The sequence below is a fragment of the Xiphophorus hellerii genome, chromosome 10 (genome assembly GCF_003331165.1).
Source record: "Xiphophorus hellerii strain 12219 chromosome 10, Xiphophorus_hellerii-4.1, whole genome shotgun sequence".
Taxonomy (NCBI): Eukaryota; Metazoa; Chordata; class Actinopteri; order Cyprinodontiformes; family Poeciliidae; genus Xiphophorus; species Xiphophorus hellerii.
The window spans coordinates 26,458,058-26,465,557 of NC_045681.1; positions in this window are offsets into that span (position 1 = coordinate 26,458,058).

Genomic DNA, 7,500 nt, shown 5'->3' on the forward strand with positions numbered 1-7,500 from the left:
GCGTAGCCGGAGATCGGGCCCCGATTTGAGGCTAAAAGATGAGCTGAAAGGCCCCTGGAGCTCTCCGGCTTTCCGGGCCCTATTTCGGGTCCCTATTTCGGGCTATAGTATGAGGTCAAAGCCCCTGGAGGTGTCCAGGGTTGGTGTAGTCAGTGCGTAGCCGGAGATCGGGCCCCGATTTGAGGCTAAAAGATGAGCTGAAAGGCCCCTGGAGCTCTCCGGCTTTCCGGGCCCTATTTCGGGTCCCTATTTGAGGCTGAAAGATGAGCTGAAAGCCCCCTGGAGCTCTCTGGCTTGCCGGGCCCTATTTCGGGTCCCTATTTCAGCCAGTCATGTAAGTGTCCGGGGGTCAAGGCCTGCAAAGCATTGCCCCGACCCCCTAAAAACAAACAGGGCTTCACCAGCGCCATTTGGATAGATAGGATTTGAAGACCTTACAGAAAAAAATCCCCCCGGAGGAATTACAACAGACCCCTGGGAGAAGAGCACATTTTTCGAAAAAATGACAAAGTGTTTTGATCCAGGGCCCTTCTACAGCTCAGATAAGGCCGATTAAGGGCCCCCTTTTTCGGCTTCTTCCAGCATTTTAAGCCGTTGTTTCCCCCGGATCTTCTCTCTGGTTCTCTGGATCTCCGAGGCAGCAACGCTGTGGGCTCTGGCCGGTCCGGTGAGTGAGTCTCCTCCTCGGTCCTTCTGGATGGGCCTGGTGCCTCTCTGGCTCGGCTCGGTTCGGAGCCCAGATCAGATTACCAGAGGTGGTGCGGGCCGGTCCGCGGGCCCCGTTGGCCGGGACTGGAACCTGGAAACCCCCCCCTGTCCCACCACCACCACCACCACACAATGAAGAGACATGACACATCCTGGTGCATTATTCAAAGTTTATTGTGAACTTTCTGCAGCTTCTTCTCCCATGCACTGGGCAAATCTGCGCCTCATCTCCGCCATTTGGCCGACATCCAGCTGCATCGCATAGAATCGGTCGGCCGTGCGGGTGTCGTGGCACATGACCCGGGCCATCTGCGTCCGGACATCACTGGAGTGGGTGTTCCTGCACTGTGAGGGGAGAGAGAGAGAGAGAGAGGGGGGCAGAGAGTCAGAGGGCGGGCAGGCAGGCAGGCAGGCAGGCAGGCAGGCAGGGGTCGGATGGCGGTTATGCTGCTTTCCTGGATAACTTACCATCGTTGCCACCGCGGTCCTGATGTCGGTAAGCGAGGGTCTCCCTGGCAGCAGCATCGCTGCCCACGCGTTCCTGGCGAACGCAGTGATGGTGTTCACGTGCTGATGGTTGGTATTGAAGAAGACCAGATCGCACTGCGGACGTAGCCGAGCCCGGATCTCCATCCACCGCTGGATCCAGCCCAGTTCCTCGTGGGTGAGAAAGACCTGAGCACATCCAAACACCCGGGCAGTCTTATGGTTCTTTACCTGAAGAAGGGCAGAGAAATGTTAAATGGCTGGCTGGCTGGCTGGCTGGCTGGCTGGAGCCTGGATGTATGGAGCCTGGATGGATGGATGGATGGATGGATGGATGGATGCAGCAGCCTGGCTGCTCCATCCATCCATCCATCCATCCATCCAGCCATCCATCCATCCAGCCATCCATCCAGGCTCCAGCCAGCCAGCCAGCCAGCCAGCCAGCCAGGCTAGTGTTAGTGAGTGGGTGCAGACTTACATTGAGTACGACCCCCGGAGAGGAAGAGACGGCCCCGCTCGCGGCCTCCAGGACCTCTTCGGTGGTAAGGTTGGTCATCACTCCGGCTCGATGGCCGTAGAGAGAAATAAGGTAAAGGCCGAAGAACCCGAACAGCAGGTGCCTCAGTCCCACGTCGTGCTTCTTTTGCGAGCAGCTCAGCAAGAGTTTGGGGATCCAGCCCCGACACTTTGCGATGCATCTGCGGAGAATTTCGGGCGTTACGGAGCGCTGTAGCTTCTCGGACTTGACCTTGATCTGCCGAAGCACCACCTTCGTTCCGATTTGGCACGTAGCCGACCTCAGAGCTCTCATCACGGACACGAGCTGCCGCTTGGACAGCCTGGAGCTTCTCGGAGGCGTCTCCATGAAGTATACGTGGAATTGGGTTGTGTTTACCAGGTAGACCTTAACGGTAGTTACGGCCTTCCGCTCCCGCTCGGTGAGTTCGGCGGGCCAGGCCATTATGCGTCCGGCGTCATCCAAGAAGCGCCAGGAGCCCAGCTCGGTCTTATCACGGCTCATGTAGCTGAGGAATGCAACAATTCGACCCATCTTTGACTTAACATTTTCAGCATGCTTTCGCGAGCGTACTGCCCCGGCCAGGTGCCGGCCGTACTCTTCTAGGTAGCCACGGATGACTGCAGGAAATGTACTCAGCCTACCCACCGTGCTCGAGGACGGGGCCTGCGGTTCTTCGTCCTCGACCTCCGGCACTCCGGTCGTCGTCGTCGCCGCCGAGTCCGCGGATGGCACGTCGTCGTCGTCGTCGTCGTCGCCGCCGGGAAGAAGACATGGCTCCGGCCGCTGTGTGGAGTCCGCCGCCGAGGTGGAACGTGGAGGGCTGGCGCTCGGTCGGCCGGGAACAAGACATGGCTCCTCCAGCTCCTCCTCTGGCTCCGGCCTGCTGCTGCTGCTGCTGCTGCTGCGGGGAGTCCGTCGAGGTCGTACGGGGAGGGCTGGCGCTCGGTCCCTGCGAGGGAAGGGGAGAAGCAGGGGGGGGTGCGGCGGCGGCGGCGGCGGCGTCGGCGGCGGCTTCGCTGCCCCGTGAACCCGTCCAGGTCCAACCTGGTGGCTAAAGGCGGGTCGGGACCCGAGGCCCGAAGTTCTCTCACCTGCCGCAGCGTTTTGCGCCACTGGAGCTTCCTCAAAAGGCGCTTCTTCTCCTTGGCACCCAGGTCACGGTGAGCGTCTTGGAGGTGCTGCGCCACCCTTGACCCGCCGTACGAGCAGCCGCCGACGGGGCACTTCATGCCGCGAACGCTCACTCGCCCTCTGGCAAACGCCAACAGGATCCTTCGCTCCAGGGCGTTCCTGACGCTGTGAACGTCATCCAAGTGGCGTCGCAGGCGCCAAGACGGCCGGTGACATACAGGGCAGCGATTCTTAAACTTAGAAGGCGTCATCTTCACTCCGCGAGAGTCAGATAGCGAATAAGGGGGGGGCACGTCCGCACATCCGGCTATATGTGCAGGCGGGTGGGCGTGCTTCCCCGATCAAGCCTAATTGGCGACACCTGGCCTCGTTCGACCCCGAAATCGGGGCCGGATCCCCGGGCGTGCTTCCCTCTAATCAAGCCCTAATTGGCGACACCTGCTCCCAATTCGGGGGGGCGTCCAATCAGGGGAAGCTCCTGAGATTGGCTTCCAGTTAAGCCTAATTGGCAACACCTGGGCCTCGTTCGACCCCGAAATCGGGGCCGGATCCCCGGGTAAACGCGTCCCGATAGCCGCGCGGCGATTCCCCGGAGGGCGGGAGGCCATGTTACGACTCTAAGACGGGTTAGGGAAAAGGCGGGTTAGGGAGCCCCGTCCTGCGGGCGAACGTCCGGCGGGGGGGGGGGACGGGGGGGACGGGGGGGACCAGGACCACCACCACCACCACCACCACCACCTGCTTCTCTTTGCCCTACCAGGGGCACGACCCGTCCGGGGCCGTGCGTGTCGGTGGGTGTAATCCGTGCTTAAGTGTGGGATGCCGCGGTTCGAAGGGAGCTCCAGCCAGCCTGGACCCCGCGGTTCGAAGGGAGCTCCAGCCAGCCTGGACCCCGCGGTTCGGAGGGAGCTCCAGCCAGCCTGGACCCCGCGGTTCGGAGGGAGCTCCAGCCAGCCTGGACCCCGCGGTTCGGAGGGAGCTCCAGCCAGCCTGGACCCCCGCGGTTCGGAGGGAGCAGGAGGAGGGAGCTCCAGCCTGGATGGGTCTTAGCAGGGCCGGGGCAAAGTCAGGCTACAGCCCGCCTCGGGGGGCCCCGACGTCCCGCTAGGGTGATTTTTGACTTCCGTAAAAATGTTTAAAAATGCATTCCTCCGGGGGAAGCCGTATGTTGCCGGAAAGGCCAGAGTCTGGAGAATAAAACGGTGTGGTTCTCTGGTTCCTGGGACGCCCGCAGGCGGAATTAAAAATCAAAAACCCAAACCCTGGTCCAAGGGTTAGGGTAGGCACTTTCCCGGGCACCAGCGGCCTCGAGAGTAGGATCAATAGGCCCGGGAGAATGCCCCGATCACGCCTGTATCACTCCCATCATCCTGGGATAAAGTTGAATTTTCGGACTTCCAGAGAGGGCCCATGCAGCAGCCGGCCGTGTCCGCAGCGGCTCACTGTCCTCGGCCTAGGTGCCCCGGAGGCCCCGGTGATTTTTCCCACTTCCATAAAATTTTTTAAAAATGCATTTCCCCGGGGAAAGCCGCATATTGCCGGAAAGGCCAGAGTCCGGAGAACACTCTGGTGTGGTTCTCTGGTTCCTGGGACGCCCGCAGGCGGAATTAAAAATCAAAAACCCAAACCCTGGTCCAAGGGTTAGGGTAGGCACTTTCCCGGGCACCAGCGGCCTCGAGAGTAGGATCAATAGGCCCGGGAGAATGCCCCGATCACGCCTGTATCACTCCCATCATCCTGGGACAAAGTTGAATTTTCGGACTTCCAGAGAGGGCCCATGCAGCAGCCGGCGGTATCCGCAGCGGCTCACTGTCCTCGGCCTCGGCGCCCCGGAGGCCCCGGTGATTTTTCCCACTTCCATAAATTTTTTTAAAAATGCATTTCCCCGGGGAAAGCCGCATATTGCCGGAAAGGCCAGAGTCCGGAGAACACTCTGGTGTGGTTCTCTGGTTCCTGGGACGCCCGCAGGCGGAATTAAAAATCAAAAACCCAAACCCTGGTCCAAGGGTTAGGGTAGGCACTTTCCCGGGCACCAGCGGCCTCGAAAGTAGGATCAATAGGCCCGGGAGAATGCCCCGATCACGCCTGTATCACTCTCATCATCCTGGGACAAAGTTGAATTTTCGGACTTCCAGAGAGGGCCCATGAAGCAGCCGGCGGTGTCCGCAGCGGCTCACTGTCCTCGGCCTCGGCGCCCCGGAGGCCCCCGGTGATTTTTCCACTTCCATAAAATTTTTTAAAAATGCATTTCCCCGGGGAAAGCCGCATATTGCCGGAAAGGCCAGAGTCCAGAGAACACTCTGGTGTGGTCGAATCGTCTTTAAGTCGTTCACAGAAGCCGAGATAACCGTTCAAAGTTTGTCCAAAGCATTGCCGCCCGTGAAAAAAAAATCGACCCTTCACCCCGGCTCCGTCGATAGGTAGGATTTCAGGACCTTACGGAGAAAAACCCCACCGGCGGGATTATAGGAGCGAGTTCGGAAAGAGGGCTTGGAGCGGAAAAAGCCAAAGTTTTTCGATCCAGGCCGGTTCTAGGGGTCTACTGGAGCTAGGGTAAGGCGGATTTAGGCCCCTTTTTCGGCTTTTTTCCAGCATTTTAAGCCCTTTTTCCAGATTTTGTCTCCGGTTCTCTGGAAGTCTGGGGCGGTAAGGCAGCGGGCTCCGGCCGGTCCGGTGTGTCTCCTCGGTCCTTCTGAAGGGCCTGGGGCATCTCCGGCTCGGTTCTGAGCTCCTTGGAAGCGTGAAAGCTCGGTCGAAGGCGGGCAGGGCAAAGGCTGCAGACAGTGCTCTGTGGACGGCTTGGAGCTGTCCGAGGTGCTGGCTGGAGCTCTGAGCCCTGGCTGTGGGCTCCGGTCGGTCCGGTGTGTCTCCTCGGTCCTTCTGAAGGGCCTGGGGCATCTCCGGCTCGGTTGTGAGCTGCGTGAAAGCTCGGTCGAAGGCGGGCAGGGCAAAGGCTGCAGACAGTGCTCTGTGGACGGCTTGGAGCTGTCCGAGGTGCTGGCTGGAGCTCTGAGCCCTGGCTGTGGTGCGCACGGCCCCCTTGGTTCCATCACAGCTGCCCTCGGGGAGCTGAGGTGTTCCCTGGAGGTGGTACGCCCGGCTTTGGTTGCGGTGAAGCCCCGGTCCCCGGTGCGCACGGCCCCCTTGGTTCCATCACAGCTGCCCTCGGGCAGCTGAGGTGTTCCCTGGAGGTGGTACGCCCGGCTTTGGTTGCGGTGAAGCCCCGGTCCCCGGTGCGCACGGCCCCCTTGGTTCCATCACAGCTGCCCTCGGGCAGCTGAGGTGTTCCCTGGAGGTGGTACGCCCGGCTTTGGTTGCGGTGAAGCCCCGGTCCCCGGTGCGCACGGCCCCCTTGGTTCCATCACAGCTGCCCTCGGGGAGCTGAGGTGTTCCCTGGAGGTGGTACGCCCGGCTTTGGTTGCGGTGAAGCCCCGGTCCCCGGTGCGCACGGCCCCCTTGGTTCCATCACAGCTGCCCTCGGGCAGCTGAGGTGTTCCCTGGAGGTGGTACGCCCGGCTTTGGTTGCGGTGAAGCCCCGGTCCCCGGTGCGCACGGCCCCCTTGGTTCCATCACAGCTGCCCTCGGGCAGCTGAGGTGTTCCCTGGAGGTGGTACGCCCGGCTTTGGTTGCGGTGAAGCCCCGGTCCCCGGTGCGCACGGCCCCCTTGGTTCCATCACAGCTGCCCTCGGGCAGCTGAGGTGTTCCCTGGAGGTGGTACGCCCGGCTTTGGTTGCGGTGAAGCCCCGGTCCCCGGTGCGCACGGCCCCCTTGGTTCCATCACAGCTGCCCTCGGGCAGCTGAGGTGTTCCCTGGAGGTGGTACGCCCGGCTTTGGTTGCGGTGAAGCCCCGGTCCCCGGTGCGCACGGCCCCCTTGGTTCCATCACAGCTGCCCTCGGGCAGCTGAGGTGTTCCCTGGAGGTGGTACGCCCGGCTTTGGTTGCGGTGAAGCCCCGGTCCCCGGTGCGCACGGCCCCCTTGGTTCCATCACAGCTGCCCTCGGGGAGCTGAGGTGTTCCCTGGAGGTGGTACGCCCGGCTTTGGTTGCGGTGAAGCCCCGGTCCCCGGTGCGCACGGCCCCCTTGGTTCCATCACAGCTGCCCTCGGGCAGCTGAGGTGTTCCCTGGAGGTGGTACGCCCGGCTTTGGTTGCGGTGAAGCCCCGGTCCCCGGTGCGCACGGCCCCCTTGGTTCCATCACAGCTGCCCTCGGGGAGCTGAGGTGTTCCCTGGAGGTGGTACGCCCGGCTTTGGTTGCGGTGAAGCCCCGGTCCCCGGTGCGCACGGCCCCCTTGGTTCCATCACAGCTGCCCTCGGGCAGCTGAGGTGTTCCCTGGAGGTGGTACGCCCGGCTTTGGTTGCGGTGAAGCCCCCTGTCCCCGGTGCGCACGGCCCCCTTGGTTCCATCACAGCTGCCCTCGGGCAGCTGAGGTGTTCCCTGGAGGTGGTACGCCCGGCTTTGGTTGCGGTGAAGCCCCCGGTCCCCGGTGCGCACGGCCCCCTTGGTTCCATCACAGCTGCCCTCGGGCAGCTGAGGTGTTCCCTGGAGGTGGTACGCCCGGCTCTGTGTTGCGTGGAAGCCCGGACTTGCGGTGTGCACGTGGCCGGTGTCTCCTCTGGCTTCCCCCGGGAAGCCGGAGGTCCACCGGTTCTCGGGCA